Raw genomic sequence first — 18,164 nt, forward strand, 5'->3', positions numbered from 1 at the left:
TTTTTACTTGATGAGACCATGGGGAAGACTTCTCTGAAAATGATTATGTTTTCATTCTGCATTGCTGGGGAAATAAGCCAGCTGGAACAAGTCCACTCAACGCTTTCTAGTGGAAGGGCTGTATCCAAAAGTTTCCATGGTAATAGTAACCTTCATTTCTTTGCAAGAAGATTGCAACTTCTTATAGAACCCATTGTTTTCAGGTGTTAGTCAGCTATCATTCCCATAAAGCTCCTATAAAAACCAAGCACTAAAATCTTGGTGTCCGTGCAGTTTGTGTATCCTTTAACTGATAAGCAAGAATGAAAAGTATTGGAGGATTGGGGTCCCTTCACTGAAATAGAAACACACACTTTGTTCCAGCAAATCTCCCAGGCCCCAGCACTGTTCTTTGTGGAATAATTGGAAGATGGAGGATGATTACCTTCTCTTATAAGCTCTATAGCTTTGTACATTTCCCCTTTTCCCAGTTAAGTCATTTCTTAATCCATACTGTAGGATTTATGGAATTTGCCCCAAGCCCTAGTGTAAGACAAATGGTCACCAAAAGCAGCAGCATCTTGCACAATATTGAGAAAAGATCCCTAGTAAGGTAGTCATCATTGCTAGGCTATCTGTTAGCCATTTCTCTGGCTTTTTGTGTTAAGAGACTTCTTAGTGTGTTTGGATGGTGATGTGTCCATCACCAGGGAATGAGCTGTATTGGTCTGTGCCAACCATAGCAATTCCACGATCCTTTGCTAACAGTCATGGAAGCCCATGGTAGCTAAAAAGGAGTCTCACTGGAGTGCTTTTTGTTAAGGTTTATCTTATGAATAAAAGAAAGGATGGTATAAGGTAAAGGCCCTATATGGCATCATCTACTTCCTTCCTGCTTGGTGTGCTGTTAAGAATATGATAGTTGGTACTACACCAGCTATGCTTTGCTCAGAAAACCCATCACTAACACCTGATAATGGTAAAATAGAAACTGGAAAGAATCTAGGTTCCAGTTGTTCAACCACTAAACCAAAGTTTATTGTGGACTTCTTTTTTTTATACGGAATAAAGAAATATGATTCTTGCTTAAACCACCTTAGTCAAATATCCTTTAACTTGTAACTGAGAGACTCGAACTGAAATAGCTGCCTTACAACAAAGATGACCCACCCAGTGACTACAGTTTTAGAAAAAAGATTACTGTATAGGAGTCTTTATCCCATATTTAGGAACTGGATTTGAAAATTTGGAGTAGAGAAAAAAGAGAAAATGAGGAATTTAGAGCAATTGTGAAGGTTTATTTTTCCCCAAATAGTCTTGAAAATAATAAAGGAAGTGATAGTGAGTCAAGTGGTACATTATTATTTCCTTCTTGCCTCTGTTATAAGAGAAATAGCTGAAGCATTTTATTTTATTTTACTTTATTTATATTTTGGGGGGCCTGATTCATAATTTAATAGGTGTGCTGGTCTGGGTCCCTTATTTCTGCTGCTCATGGGCCCACTGCTCTGGGGTCAGGGTTTTCTGCTCAAAGGCATGGATGTGCAGGAGCTCTTCTGCTAGGCAAGTGTTCACAAGCCAGTATCTCTGAAGCAGTGGCTTCCTCTCGAACTTGGCTGACACCACAAGGACTCGGAAGCTGGACATGCAACGTGGGAGTTGTGTCCTCCACTTCCATGTGCTCCACCTCCAGGTCCCACTGCAGCTTCTCCGGGAGGTACTCAACGCTGAGTTCCATCGTGGTAGCCTGGGGTGGGGGGAGTGCAGCCCAGCTCGGACCTCTGCCACACTGCTTCCACCCTTACTAGCTGAGACATTTTAAAAAAATTCATGCTTTATAACCTGGAATTGCGTTTATACCAGAGGAGTGATTCAGCAATGCAAAGGGCAATGGGTATGAGTTAGATGGGTCTTGTGTTTATAGTATCACGGGGCTAAAATCAAGTTGTCAGCCGCTGATGTGATCTCTTTAGAAGCTAGAGTTCCTCTTACAAGATGAGTCAGATATTGGCAGAATTCATTTCCTTGTGGTTGTACGGGTGAGGTTCTCATTTTCTCCCTGGCTGACAGCTGGAAGTTGCAGTCAACTCCAAGAGGTCACCTACTTATTATCCTTGCACAACATAGCAATTTACTTTTTCAAAGCCAACAGAAGTACATCTCTCTGACATCTATACCCTCTTTTAAGAGCTTGCCTGCTTACTTAGGATAATATCCCCTTTGCTTAAATAAAAATCAGCTGATTAGGGCACTTAATTACATCTGTAAAATATGATCTGTTTTTTTTTTTTTTTTTTTTTCGGTGTGCGGGCCTCTCACTGTTGTGGCCTTTCCCGTTGCAGAGCACAGGCTCCAGACACGCAGGCTCAGCGGCCATGGCTCACGGGCCCAGCCGCTCTGCGGCATGTGGGATCTTCCTGTACCGGGGCACAAACCCGTGTCCCCTGCATCGGCAGGTGGACTCTCAACCACTGTGCCACCAGGGAAGCCCAAAATATGATCATTTTACCATATAATGGAACCTAACTATGGGAATGCATCGTGTTTATAGGTCTCATGCACATTCAACCACAAAACCATATAGGGCATGTACAGAATGAACCAGAAATCTTGGAGACCATCTTAGAATTCTGTCTACCACAATGTTGTCTTTATTATGTAGCTGAAGAAACTGAGGCTCAGAGAATTAAGTAATTTGCTCAAGTTACATAATCAGTAAATGCAGGACTATGATTAGAACTTCAGTCTCTCTGATTCTCAAGCCTATATTCTTTCTGTTTGTAGCTTCTGCTGAAGGAATTTGTAAACATCTAGCTGAACTTTTATGAAGAAACATTTCCTATAATTATCAATTCCATTAATAAATCCAGAAATAAAACATGTCAATATTCTTTTTATTTAACATATTGTCTTTTTTATCTTACATAGATCTATTTTTAGGCTTTTATAGTTTCCTTTATGAATTAATTATTTTAATGCAATTTTTAACAGAAGGTAGCTTCCTCAATTGTGAATTCTAATGGCAATGGACTTTCAAAAGCCTATATCTCATACTTTAAGTATTATATAGTTGATTAACCTTCAATATAAGATTTATTCTCAATTTTTAAGAAAAGTTGACTATATTTGTCCAAATGAGAAGCAAGGTAATTAACAGTGATTATCAAACAGGGCTGGATTGAAATTATGGTGTTATCGCTTACTAATTACGTTGTCTTGCCAGGTAAGTTACTTTTCTGGCCTAATTTCTTCTAATTTGTTTATTTTTGGCCCTAAGAATTTATTAGGGTCAAAAATAAAAAATGTTAGATACTAAAGTGGTAAGGACAGATTTTAATCAGCAATAGGGAAATATGGAAAAGAGACTAGTGTGAATTGAACTCAACTTTGATTTGTACAGAGGTGACCCAGCATTCTAAAGGGAGAATGAGAGAATAAGGAAGGAGGTGGGCAGGGTTCAGTAGAGCCAGGGAAGTGTAAAATTACAAGAAGCAGGAAGCGGGGGTTGGTCTATATGAAACCGATACGGTTTTGCTAACTAGAGTTTATAGAAGTTAGGCGCCTATCCTCCCATGGAGACTGGGAGACAGGGGCCCTATCTTCAGGTATTGGCTGGAACAAACTAAATTCTGTTGGCAGCTTTGAGTTTTGGCAGGCATGAACTATTAGTGGAACCAGGATCATCCTAAGGATGTGGCCTTCAGCTGTTAGAAACTATGCTGGTATTCAAGTCTTTATAGATCAAGGTTGAGGTCTAGTTGAGAAAGGGGTCAGAGGAGCCTAGCTAGAGTTTGTTCAAGGAGAGAATAATGTACCTAAATGTCTGACACAGATAAGCTACCTCAAATATTAGCTATTTTAAATCACACTTGCCATTTTTACTTTATTAGCAATTAAATTTTATTTTGTAATTTTAAGGTTTTTTTGCAATTATAAGCAATTACAATTTCAATTAAAAGCAATTTTAAGTTTTAATTTTATTAACAATACACAGTACAAAAGAAGACTTTACTACAGTAAGGACACACAAAATATAAAAACAAAAACACACTAGGCCAATTGACAAATATTTTTCTGCTTTTGAGTTGAAAAGAAAAGATAAAAATAAATTAATTTAATAGATACTTCCCAAGTATAGCTTTCTTACTCCACAAGCCTTTATAATTGTGATGACTATAATACTAATTCTTTCCATTACCATTTTATTAATGGTATTTATTTTGATTCATTTGTATTTTTTTATTCATAAAATCTTCCAGTTGCTCTGCTGCTTTTTAAAATGACTGTTCTTTTTGAAATAGTTGGCACCTTAAATAGGCCAATCTTTACAGAATTAAAAGCCCTGTATGTTTTAAGAAAAATGCCATCATTTTTATGCAGCAAAGGGAAAAAAATATCATTGAATTCTGGTCTCGAAAACAACATGTGATGATGAGCAGTGCTGAGCAGATCATTGCATTCCTCCTCTTGCTCTCTATCACAAAATAATAACTTGCCAGGAGGCTGTGGCAGTTATTAATGTTTCATTTTGTTCCTAGATCCAGATTAAACCCCTGAAAAATATAAAACTATGAAGCTAAAGTTGAAATTCAGACATATAATATATTTTTAGCATTATTTTAATACTTGCTTTAATATCTTAAACACAAGGAAAGCTCTTCAAGAATGAATTTGGACCTTTTCAGTAGAATCATATGATGTAATAGAATCATGCTATTACAGAATAAATCATCCATTTATTTTTCTGGAGGGATTTTGGGTCATCCAGCTGAACTTCTCTTTTTACAGGTGAAGAAACTGAAGGGAGCAGAGGTTAAGTGCTTTACTTAAGGCCAGCCAGCCTCTCTGAGCTATGTTTTGTAGTTCCCAGTCCCCTCCTGTTCTTGCCCTCCATACTGGGCTATCTATCACTCACTCTTCTTCTTTCTTACCTGATTTTTTTGTTTGTTTGTTTCTCCATCTTAGCTTTTTCCTCTGTATTTTCTGAGGAAAGAAACCAACAATGTTTACTACAGTAAACATTTAGACTGCAAGAATTTCAAATGCAGAGGAAATGCCTCGAGCCATAGAGCCCAGGGTATTGAGCAAGTCACATTGCAGAAGTGCATTTTCTGCAGATGGTCTAAGCATAAATGCTAGAAAACAGTGCTTGCATTAAATGTGAAAAGTAAGTCAAGTCACAATGCTTTTGAGTCCCTCACAGTTCTTCCTGTTCTGAACTTCTCTTTCCAATTCTTCTTCCACAGGACAACCAATTGGCTTTCAAACATAATATATTGAGGATATACTATTTTAAAAATCTTAACAGACTTCCAATGTTTCTTATACATAAAACAAAAGAAAACAAAAACAAACCTCACAAACTTATCCACTGAGCACTGAAGTCCTTTCGGGTTACTATCTCTATTTTCAGGCTTGTCTCACATCTTTGGCTTTCTCAGTTTCACAGTAAAGCCACCAGTTTCCTTGCCATTCCCTGGCAGCTGTTCCCTTCTCCAAAGGGAACTTTGTATGTTTTCCTTTTCTACTTGCTGAGATCTTATTTATCTATTCATCCTTTAGCTTTCCTTTTCTTGAATTTGGATTGAGTTCTTCCTTTGACCTTCCTCCCTTCTCCAATGATTTTTTAAAAATCTACATATTAATTATTTTCTAGTTATGATTATCCTTAATTTTTTCTTTTTTCAAAATTGCTAGTATGAAAGTTGAAATACAAAATAGTATTTATAACATATGATTCAGTATAAAGAATAAAAATACAAACACCCTTTTATTCACTATCTACCTTAAGGAAAAAAAAAACACAGAAAATAATCCAAAACGTTGAGGTTTCTGAGGGTTCATTCCAGATCCCATCCTTCTCCTCTACTCACAGTGAAAAAAAAATCACTAAGTGTATTAACTAATACTTTTTGAAACATTTACCACATAGGGTTGTACATCTAAACAGAATATTCTTTGGTTTTGCACGGTTTTGAAGTTCACAAAAATGGAATCATGTTGTATCTTCTTTTTTTTATTGTTATATAGATCTTTTCATTTATTGTATACGTATTAGGTACACAGTTTAAAAGGAATAAAAACCCTACTCTCTAGAACATAAGACAATAAATAGAACAAAGATTGGCACTATTATACAAATGGAATTAGTGAACATAAATAAGTATGTGATTTTCAACCACATTCATATTATTCAGTTTTAAAACTATCTAATCTTTTACAATGACTAAATCCTTACTTGAAACTGTAGAGTTGGTAAAGGATGTATGCCATTTAAGTATTAGTTCAGAGACTTAACAAAACAATTTTACTGGTGGTATTTATTGTGGGGAGCAGAGACCTACTTACTGTGTATGACTATCATGTTTTAGGAAACATGATGAAGTTTTTATATTACAAGGAAGAGATCAAGTTTAAGTATTAGTTATTTTAGAAATACTACCTAAACTAGGATGACATTTATGAAATATTATATATTCCTTCTCTAACTCCCTTCTATTAGTCTATAAACTATATCAAGCAAAGCAATGGAAGTTAAAATTTTTAACATTTTAGATAGTCAAGTTAGAAAAGGACCTAAAGAAAGGAACTCAGATTTAAAGTTCTGAATGCCCCCTAGGTTTGGCACCTTTTCTTTCTTCCAACAAAGTATCTTCTCTTAGAAATGGAGTATTTAGTTAACTATCCCTCTCGGGGACCTTGGCTACAATAAAAAAGAGGCCAAGAGACCACATATGCAGACTCACTGGCTTTGCTGGAGAATGACAATGAAGAACCAGGGGCAGAGTCCCAGGGACACAGGAGCCCACAGCAGTCTGGGCTACTAGAATTGGGTGACAAAACAAGCTAACTCTGTCTTCACAAAATTTACCTGTGTTAGAGAAAAAATCAGTCTATTGAGATTGACAAGGTAGGATTAGCTTTCCGACTCACAGAAGGCAACACCTGCTTTAGAGTGGACATTAGTAAGAGTGCTGACTGCTGTGAATACTTAGGTACTCGGCAACTCCTGACCTAAGGGACATGCAAAGACACAACAAACCAACCAACCAAACACCCTCGGAATAATACAACCCCACTCCTATCAGAGCTTCACTTCTCTGAGTACATGCGGCACACAAAAGCGTCAGTTTCACTTCCCAACTCTGTTAACTGTTCCAGTGAAGACACACAAGGATAATGGTCTTTTAACATATCTGGCAATTTAGAAGTCTTCTCTTGAAGACGTTGTGAACGTCTAACTGGTGTGAGAAACTTTAGCCCTTTAAATGCAGAATTGGTTTTGTTAAACTGCATCTTCTTTTTTGCACTTTGCAAGTATGGAGAAGTAGACACATTATATTTAATTAAGCAACCTGCCCTAGTTTCTGTATTGGGGGTTTTAATATCACTGGTTGGATCTTTTGTTTTGTCATCTTGCTCTTTTTCACAACCTTGAAATACCACATTCCTAGGATGCTTATTTTCTATTTCTGGTTTTTCTGACCCCAGATTAACACTTATATCGTCAATGGTGTTTTCTTGGATTTGTTCCTTGGTTGCACAAGCCTCCTAAATATTTTCTCCAAATTTAACTTTTTCTTGACTCTTCATTGTCAGAATGTCAACAATGGCATGTCGCATATCTTCAGTAGGCTGAGCTCCTGCCAGAATGGCCTTCTCATAGATTGCAAAAATATTTTCAGTAGACTTGTAAGTGGTTCAATATGTGCAAGGCATATCCAATATTTAACATGTTTTTTGGCATCTGGAATATTTTTAATCAGGTCATTCAGTGTAACCAATACTTCTTCTTTTGGACATCCCTCATTAATCAGGTATAGGCATTCAGAAAATGTCTTGTTTACTTTTCCAGTAAACAATCGTTGTTCATCTTCTTCTGCCATGGTAGTCCAGAAGGACCAACTAGTTTTTCATTTTGTGCTTCGGGCTCAGGCTGGGTGACCACTGAGCTCGGAGGCCTTTTCATCACTCTTCCTTTGCCAGCTTTCCACTCACTCGGACGAGCTTTTCTCTCCTCTGCAGTTTCTCTGGGCTGAGTCCATCTACTATCAATAGCTGCTTTCACCATGGTATGTCTGTGGTGGTCAATGCTTTTTGACTTTTCTGTCAGTTTAGTATTAGAAGACAAAGCAGGTCTGGCTACCATTTCAGATGTCATGCTTCTTGATAGTGTCTTATTTCTTTTTATGTCCTGAGAAGAACTGGTTTTGATAATAGATGAAAATGTATTTAACTATAATAATTCTTTCTCTCGAGGCCCTTTCCAAACTGTAACACTGGCAGACTGATGCCTTGTTTCATGGCATCCTGGTTATTACTGTGGTGACTGCTAATAGAAGGTTGTACAGGTTGACTGCTCTGAGATGTAGTGCTCACAAATTTAGTGGCAGTCGTCATATGTGAGGCTCTATCACTTTTCACTGGTACACTGCTGGCATGTACAAGCTGAGACTTTGTGGCTTTAGAGACAGTAGCTGAAAGTTTCTTCATTGTTACAGAACTCTCATCTTTGACTTGTAGAGGTTTTCTAAAGGAATTGATCTTAGACTGAACAATTTGGCTATGATAAGATCCAAGCACAGGTTTCTTGGGCATTTGGGCATGTTAGCACCTTGCTTTGGTTTTTCTGTAGTCATTTGTTTCTTTTTACTGTTGTTTTTAAGGTGAAATGCTTGACTTAACATCATATGTTGACTTTGGGGGTCATCTTTAATTGGTAACAATGGCAGAGTTTGATTATTATCCTCAAAATTAGGTGTATCAATTGCTATAGTTGAATTGGTTAATTCATTAGAAGCTTTTAAAGGAATACAGTTTTTTTCCATTGTTATATTATTCTTGATCCCTGTAAGTCTACCGACATTCTCTTTATCAACCACTTTTGCCTTAAGTTTCAGAACTTTTGTCTCTTCTTCGATCTGGCCTTTAGATGTCTTCACTCTCTGGTCTCTACCACTGGACAATATCTGATTTTCCTGTTTGTATGCAAAAAGTTTTTCTTTTTAACAGATGCTCCTTGAGTTTTTGTCTTCTTTGCTCTCTGAACAGCAGACTGGGCCCTCTGACTCGGGGGCAGCTGCAGGTCCTGGGGCACGGCTGGGGTGCTTATCGCAGCTCCAGGCAGGGGGATGCATCTCCACCTCAACCACCACAGACTCCCTCAAGCTAGCGCAGCTGCACACTGCCCATATTGTATCTTCTAACTTGCTTTTTTTCTCTCACCATTCTGTTCCTGAGATTCATCCACTTTGATGTTAAGGCATGATTTATTTATATCAGTACTGTATATTATTGTAGCATATGACTATACCACAAGTTATTTATCCATTCTCCAGCTGATATTTTTATGTGGAGTAGATACTACAAATGTTCTCATTCTATGTCTATGTCCAATCTCCTCTGACCTGATATTGAACGTGATACAAAAATTATATGATCATCTTAATAGATACAGGGAAAGCATTTGACAAAATTCAACATCCCGTCGCAATAAAAACTCTTAACAAGTTAGGCATAGAAAGGACATATCTTAACATAATAAAAGCTGTCTATAACAGGCCCACAGTTAACGGCATACTCAGTGGTGAAAGGTTGAAAATGTTTCCACTAAGGTAGGGAAACCACTCTCATCACTCTTATTCAACATAATATTGGAAGTCCTAGCTAAAGCAATCAGGCAAGAAAAAAATAAAAGAAGTATCAGAATTGGAAAGGAAGAAATAGAATAGTCTCTATTTGCAGATGGCATGATTTTATAGATAAAAATATCCTAAAGACTCAACCAAAAAACTGTTAGATCTAATCAATGAATTCAGTAGATTTTCAGGATACAAAATAACATACAAAAATCAGTAGCCGAGAGGGGGAAGATGGCGGAAGAGTAAGACGCGGAGATCACCTTCCTCCCCACAAATACATCAGAAATACATCTACACGTGGAACAACTCCTACAGAACACCTACTGAACGCTGGCAGAAGACCTCAGACCTCCCAAAAGGCAAGAAACTCCCCACGTACCTGGGTAGGGCAAAAGAAAAAAGAATAAACAGAGACAAAAGGATAGGGACAGGACCTGCACCAGTGGGAGGGAGCTGTGAAGGAGGAAAGGTTTCCGCCCCTTTGCGGGCGGAGACTGCGGGTGGTGGAAGGGGAAGCTTCGAAGCCGTGGAGGAGAACACAGCAACAGAGGTGCTGAGGGCAAAGCGGAGAGATTCCCGCACAGAGGATCGGTGCCGACCGGCACTCACCAGCCCGAGAGGCTTGTCTGCTCACCTGCTGGGGCGGGCAGGGGCTGGGAGCTGAGGCTCGGGCTTCGGTTGGATCACAGGGAGAGGACTGGCAGCATGAACACAGCCTTTAGGGGGTTAGTGCACCACGGCTAGCAAGCAGGGAGTCCGGGGAAAAGTCTGGATCTGCCAAGAGGCAAGAGACCTTTTCTTCCCTCTTTGTTTCCTGGTGCGCGAGAAGAGGGGATTAAGAGCGCTGCTTAAAGGAGCTTGAGAGATGGGCGCGAGCAGTGGCTAACAGCGCAGACCCCAAAGACGGGCATGACACGCTAAGGCTGCTGCTGCTGCCACCAAGAAGCCTGTGTGCGAGCACAGGTCACTATCCATACCTCCCCTCCCGGGAGCCTGTGCAGCCCGCCACTGCCAGGGTCCCGTGATCCAGGGACAACTTCCCCAGAAGAATGCACGGTGCGCCTCAGGCTGGTGCAACGTCCCACTGGCCTCTGCCACCGCAGACTCGCCCCACATCCGCACCCCTCCCTGCCCCCGGCCTGAGTGAGCCAGAGTCCCCGAATCAGCTGCTCCTTTAACCCCGTCCTGTCTGAGCAAAGAACAGGCGCCCTCAGGTGACCTACACGCAGAAGCGGGGCCAAATCCAAAGCTGAGGCCCTGGAGCTGTGCAAACAAAGAAGAGAAGGGAAATCTCTCCCAGCAGCCTCAGGAGCAGTGGATTAAATCTCCACAATCAACTTGATGTGTGAGATTTTGTATATATAGCTTTGCTTTTACCATTTGTCCTAGGGTCCTGTCTGTCCATTTTATTTATTTTATTTTTTAACTTAAAAAACATTTTTTTCTTAATAATTATTTTTTATTTTAATAACTTTATTTTATTTTACCTTACTTTATTTTATTTTTCCTTCCTTCCTTCCTTCCTTCCTTCCTTCCTTCCTTCCTTCCTTTCTTTCTTTTCTTTCTTTCTTTCTTTCTTTCTTTCTTTCTTTCTTTCTTTCTTTCTTTCTTTCTTTCTTTCTTTCTTTCTTTCTTTCTTTCTTTCTTTTTCTTTCTTTCTTTCTTTCTTCTTTTTCTCCTTTTATTCTGAGCCGTGTGGATGAAAGGCTCTTGGTGCTGCAGCCAGGAGTCAGTGCTGTGCCTCTGACGTGGGAGAGCCAACTTCAGGACACTGGTCCACAAGAGACCTCCCAGCTCCATGTAATATCAAATGGCAAAAATCTCCCAGAGATCTCCATTTCAACACCAACACCCAACTTCACTCAATGACCAGCAAGCTACAGTGCTGGACACACTATGCCAGACAACTAGCAAGACAGGAACACAACCCCACCCATTAGCAGAGAGGCTGCCTAAAATCATAATAAGGCCACAGACACCCCAAAACACACCACCAGACGTGGACCTGCCCACCAGAAAGACAAGATCCAGCCTCATCCACCAGAACACAGGCACTAGTCCCCTCCACCAGGAAGCCTACACAACCCACTGAACCAAATTTAGCCACTGGGGACAGACACCAAAAAAAAACGGGAACTACGAACCTTCAACCTGCAAAAAGGAGACCCCAAACACAGTAAGATAAGCAAAATAAGAATAAAGAAAAACACACAGCAGGTGAAGGAGCAAGATAAAAACCCACCAGACCTAACAAATGAAGAGGAAATAGGCAGTCTACCTGAAAAAGAATTCAGAATAATGATAGTAAAGATGATCCAAAATCTTGGAAATAGAATAGACAAAATGCAAGAAACATTTAACAAGGACCTAGAAGAACTAAAGATGAAACAAGCAATGATGAACAACACAATAAATGAAATTTAAAATACTCTAGAAGGGATCAATAGCAGAATAACTGAGGCAGAAGAACGGATAAGTGACCTAGAAGATAAAATAGTGGAAATACCTACTGCAGAGAAGAATAAAGAAAAAAGAATGAAAAGAACTGAGGACAGTCTTAGAGACCTCTGGGACAACATTAAATGCACTAACATTCGAATTATAGGGGTCCCAGAAGAAGAAGAGAAAAAGACAGGGACTGAGAAAATATTTGAAGAGATTATAGTTGAAAACTTCCCTAGAAGTTTTCAAACTAGAAAGCTTCTGCACAGCAAATCATCAACAAAGTGAAAAGACAACCTATGGAATGGGAAAAAATTATATGTAAACCATATATCTGATTAGAGAATAATACCCCAAATATATAGAGAACTCATACAAATCAGTAGCAAATAAACCAAACAATTAAAAAATGGGTAAAGAACCTGAATAGACATTTCTCCAAAGAAGATATAAGAAAGTCCAGCAGGCACATAGAAAAATGCTCACCATTACTAGTAAGTAAGGAAATGCATATTAAAAGCACAATAGGACATCACCTCACACTTGTTAGAACAGGCATCATAAAAAATAAAAGAGATAACAAGTGCTGGTATGGATGAGGAGAAAAGGGTTTGGTGGGATTATAGATTGATATAGCCACTGCAAAACAATATGGATGATCCTCAAAAAATTAAAAATATAATTGTCATATTATCCAGCAATTCCACTTCTGAGAATATATATGAAGAAAATAAAAACTCTAACTCAAAAGATATCTTTACTCCCATATTCATAGCAGCATTATTTACAATAGCCAAGAGATGGAAACAACCTAAGGTGTACATCTATAGATAAAATGAATAAAGAAGTTTGCATTTCTCTAATAATTAGTGACATTAAGCATCTTTTCATGTGCCTGTTGGCCATCTGTATGTCTTCTTTGTCTACTTAGGTCTTCTGCCAATTTTTTGATTTTTTAAAAAATTTTATTAAGCTGTATGAACTGTTTGTATATTTTGAAATTTAATCCCTTGTCAGTAGCATCATTTGCAAATATTTTCTCCCATTCTGTGGGTTGTCTTTTATTTTGTTTATAGTTTTCTTTGTTGTGGAAAAGCTTTTAAGTTTAATTTGGTCCCATTTGTTTATTTTTGGTTTTGTTTCTATTACTCTAGGAGAGGGATCCAAAAAAGTATTGCTGTGATTTATGTCAAAGAGTGTTCTGCCTGTGTTTTCCTCTAGGAGTTTTATAGTATCTGGGGTTTCATTTAGGTCTTTAATGCATTTTGAGTTTATTTTTGTGTATGGTGTCAGGGAGTGTTCTAATTTCATTCTTTTACATATAGCTGTACAGTTTTCCCAGCACCACTTATTGAAGAGACTATCTTTTCTCCATTGTACATTCTTGCCTCTTTTTTCATAGATTAATTGACCATAAGTGCATGGTTTTATTTCTGGGCTTTCTATCCTGGTCCATTGATTTATATATCTCTTTTTGTGCCAGTACCATACTGTTTTGATGATTGTAGCTTTATAGTATAGTCTGAAGCCAGGGTGCCTGACTCCTCCAGCTCCATTTTTCTTTCTCAAGATTGCTTTGGCTATTCAGGTTCTTTTGTGTTTCCATACAAATTTTTAAGTTATTTGTTCTAGTCCTATGAAAAATATCATTGGTAATTTGATAGGGATTACATTGAATCTGTAGATTGCTTTCGGTAGTATAGTCATTTTGACAATATTGATTCTTCTAATCCAATAACATGGTATTTCTCTCCATCTGTTTGTGTCATCTTTGATTTCTTTCATCAGTATCTTATAGTTTTTTGAGTACAGGTCTTTTGTCTCCTTAGGTAGGTTTATTCCTAGGTATTTTATTCTTTTTGATACAGTGGTCACTGGGATTGTTTCCTTAATTACTCTTTCTGATCTTTTGTTGTTAGTGTATGGGAATTCAAGAGATTTCTTTATTAATTTTGTATCCTGCAACTTTACCAAATTTATTGATGAGCTCTAGTAGTTTTCTGGTAACATCTTTGAAAGTTGCTATGAGAGTCAAACTTAAATGTTCCCACCATAACAATTGAAATCACAAAATGGAAGTCTTGTGAGTTGAAGGGTGTGCTAACTAACCTTATTGTGGTAACATTTTGCTATGTGTATATATATATATATATATATATATATATATGCATGTATAAATCATCTCATTGTATACCTTAAACTTACATAATATTTTAAGTCAATTATACCACAATAAACCTGGAAAGAACATTGTAGAACATATGTATTCTAGATATTTGCTATTTGCTTGTCCTTTTTCTGCCTTTCATCCTCTACAAACTCATATTTCAAATTTAGGACCAGTTTAAGTTTCCCCCAGTGAGTTCACTCTAAAAGCATCGGAGTGGTGTGTAAGTGTTACTTGTTTCACAGAGGAAATGGGGGAGAAATTTATATATTGACTTAAAAATTGTATGAGACATTTTACTTTCCCTGTATTCCTTTTTGCCTCTGCTGTCCCCAGGCACTTCCTTATGTTAGCTCAGTTTCTACACAGTGCCCAGCCACATGGTCTGTCTCCATTTCTTCCCAGAATGCCTTTCTGACCTCTTTCTCTGTTAGGATACTCTGATCCAGTTCCTGCATTCCAAATTGCATAACCACACAAAATTCCATTTCTTTTTCTTCTTTTAGTTTCACTTTGGAAATGCATTGATTCAGGTCTTTTTTTTTTTGCACATACTTTAATTGCATGAACTTTAATTGAAGAATATTCATGTCCATTCTAAGAAAATGCCAACCCTAAAAAAGAAAATCCTGAACACAGTACTTTTAGTTTAGTTTTTTTTAAATTGAAATGGAACAAATTGAAAGGAAAAAAATTGTTCCAGATGTTTGAAGAAAGCATGTGTGATTTTGTTGACTGTTTTCTTTATAAATACTTTTGAAAGAAATTCATTTCCAGGTAGCATGTAGTCATAATGAATGACTTCAAAAATATGTGCTTAAACATTAAGACTAATTTGGTATTACCAAAAGCATCATGGCCACAAATTCCCAATGTGTGTTTAACAGTAAGGTAGAAAATTCACAGAAAATACACATCTGACGGACTCACATACCATGCCCATAAACAGAGACACAGACCCAAACACACACATACATGCTCCACACCCCATACAAATACTTCCTTTCAACCATACTACATTGTCTCAGCTCACTCGGTTTTCTTTTTCTATCAACCCCAGTTATTTTGAACAATTTCTAAAATTCTTGCCAATATTTTCCTCTCACAGAAAGGCTCACAGGATTGACTGTGGTGTCCTGTCCTGGCTTCGCTCTCTTCCTGGGTCTCACAGGTTATCTGTGGCAAGAGTATTAATCTAACAGCCACGAGCCCTTTCACTATGTAGTTGCAGCTTTCGTGCAAGAGGCACAGGCTCTTCTCAGGCAGAATCATGAGTGTGGCCTGAGCTATCATTTGTATGTGATATTTGTCCATTTTATTTCTGTTACATTAAAAAATAGATTCAAATCAAGGATGTTTTCATTCTGTGTTTAAATATTTGTTCACATATCCAAGTATCCAAGTATATTCACTGTCTTTTTCTCTTTTTTTTTTAAACATACAGTGCTATAACCTGCAACAATGGCACACATAAAACTCTAACTATATGTTATTCCCTTAAATAAAATATACCAAGAATAAAGACACTACCAGCAATTTACAGGAATATAAGAATGAACTTAGTGAAGACAGAATGAACTGTGTGCACATTTACACGAGCATAGCACTCATCATTTTGCGGCCTCTAGGAAACTGGTTGGGAAGAGAACAAACACTTTTTAGATCTTAAGAGTTAATTCAAATTAAATCAGCTTCTCCAGAAGTATGATGTGTTCACATTGGACTTCATGTTGCTTTTCACTATTTCAATATGAGATATGTCCCTGTATGTGTCTTTACTCATGGTTCTTTCCAATTGCTATATGTATATAATTATAAATTGGTCACATTCATTTTCTAGAATTTCATATAAATGTATTGCTGGAAAGCCATCTCTCCCAAAACAAGTAACCATTATTTATCTTTCAAATTGTTTTTCAGCAAGGAGCTACTGAAGAGACTTTCTCTCTGTAAATACAGAAACAGAAAGTTATTGTTTAGGTGCACCAGGCATGCTGTATTCTCTCGACTTTATGCTATTACAGAGATACTACAGTTAGATAGTGGAACAATGCAGCTTCCAGTTTGACTAAAACATTTTAAAGAAAAGAGTATTTTTAATGAAGTAGCTATTAAAAAATTGCCATCCAATTATGGGCAAAATCCTAAGGTAATATTTGTGTTCCACAAAGGAATCTGTGATTAGGCAAATTCCTGAACTAACATTTGATATCCATCATGTCATTTAAAAGAAACCAAAGTCTTTTTTTTAATATATCCATTAATAGTTGAATTATACACAAATTGATTTGAATTTGTCTCATCCCTAAATTATGAGTTTAGTTGAAGTTTCTAGGAGTAGAATTGTTGAACATATATAATATTTGCTTGGTCACTACACCTTTTGAAATGTTCTCTGTGGATATGGGTGCTGGTGTACTGAACTCCTTACCATAAGCAATTTCTGATGTCTTAAGAAATGTTAAACAATTTGTGGGGCAGATGGTATTTCCACACGTGGCTTAGAAAAGCATTGTACTTCTGACAAATGGGCCTGTTCTGATTTTAAAGGAGAGGAAGGTTTTTATGATTTTATTTTTATGGACACATTTAATTATATATCAAGGGGATCTACCACACACATTTTCACAGAGGGCATTACACAGTTTTATAGCGTGCCTTCAGCTTCCTAAAAAGTTACCAATATCGCAATTACAGTAAAATTACTGTGCAATTATAACAACAGCTTCTTTAAACACTATTTGTAGATGTAAAATTGTTTTTATGAGTAATACATAACATTACTATCTCATTTTAGAAATCTATATTGAATAAAGCCCATTTGCCAATATTAAGTTTCATTCATATAAATTCTCTTTTGAAGAAATACATGTTTAAGTTAAAAATATTCCTCCTGCATTCATAACTAGAGGATAAAGCTCATCAATATGAACAAACTCCAAAAATAGATATTTAAATAAAAGTAAAGATGAAGTACTGATTTCTACTCTTTTCATTATTATATCTGTTACTGGCTTTACATCCTGAGTTGTGTTCTGGTAATGGTGCTGGATCAAAAAAGTTCTTACTTCAGTTTAAATACATGTGTAAAGCACATGTATTTTTCTTTTCTCTGAATACATTTTGATTGAAAAATAACATAAGAAAAACAAGCCTGCCACTCATATTTGCAAGGCCTGCTACAAAAACACAAACAGAGGCCCACATTTCAAAATCTAAATATTTAAAAATTACAGATCTAGCTAATAAATTGCTAAATTAAAAAGTTATATTTTCTCTCAACAAAAATACCTTTATACTGACAAAATGAACACTATATGTAAAGTCTAATTTTATATGACTAAGAGTCAGCACAATGCCAAAGATGACTGTATTGAAATATTATTTAGCATGTTGATGCTCTAACCATATTAGTAAAAAATATAAAATGTAAAATTCACATATGTATTATAATATATAACATATTGTATGTAATTTATTTTTCTTGTCTTGTTTGGTGACTACCATTCGATATGCAGAGACCTAATCTTCTTCCATAGTGCACTCCACCATCTCCATCAGCTTTGTCTGGTATCCCCATGTTCAAAGCTCTTTTGGTCAGCATCTCTAGAGAGAGCAAACTTTGTTCTAGAATTCCTTTGGAGTCCAAGAGGGGTTAAAATGTTCCAGATTCAGGACTATGAAAATCTTCACCTTTGACCTCTCTTCTGGATGCTTGTCTTTAGAGGTACCGACTGGCTCCAGTTGCTGAGTTCCAAAGTTCTTAATAAATACATAGAACAAAGTTTTTAATAAATACATAGGCAAAGTGTTCTTATGTTTTGATATGAAATAGGTTTATTTGTGTTAATTTTAAGTAATCTGCAGTTTGTTTTGATTTCATCTTCAGTCATGAGTTACTTGGAAGAGTTTTGATGTCCATTTGGTTAATTTTC

General features: G+C 37.1%; 2 pseudogenes; both read right to left on the reverse strand.

Annotated features, from left to right (window-relative positions):
* Nucleotides 1-1,458: 1,458 nt before the first annotated feature.
* On the reverse strand, nt 1,459-1,717 carry LOC132518200 (bolA-like protein 2; annotated as a pseudogene).
* Nucleotides 1,718-7,071: 5,354 nt separating this feature from the next.
* LOC132518366 (cytoskeleton-associated protein 2-like) lies at nt 7,072-17,809 on the reverse strand (annotated as a pseudogene).
* Between the last annotated feature and the right edge of the window lie 355 nt (nt 17,810-18,164).

Source organism: Lagenorhynchus albirostris, chromosome 3 (assembly GCF_949774975.1).
Source record: "Lagenorhynchus albirostris chromosome 3, mLagAlb1.1, whole genome shotgun sequence".
Taxonomy (NCBI): Eukaryota; Metazoa; Chordata; class Mammalia; order Artiodactyla; family Delphinidae; genus Lagenorhynchus; species Lagenorhynchus albirostris.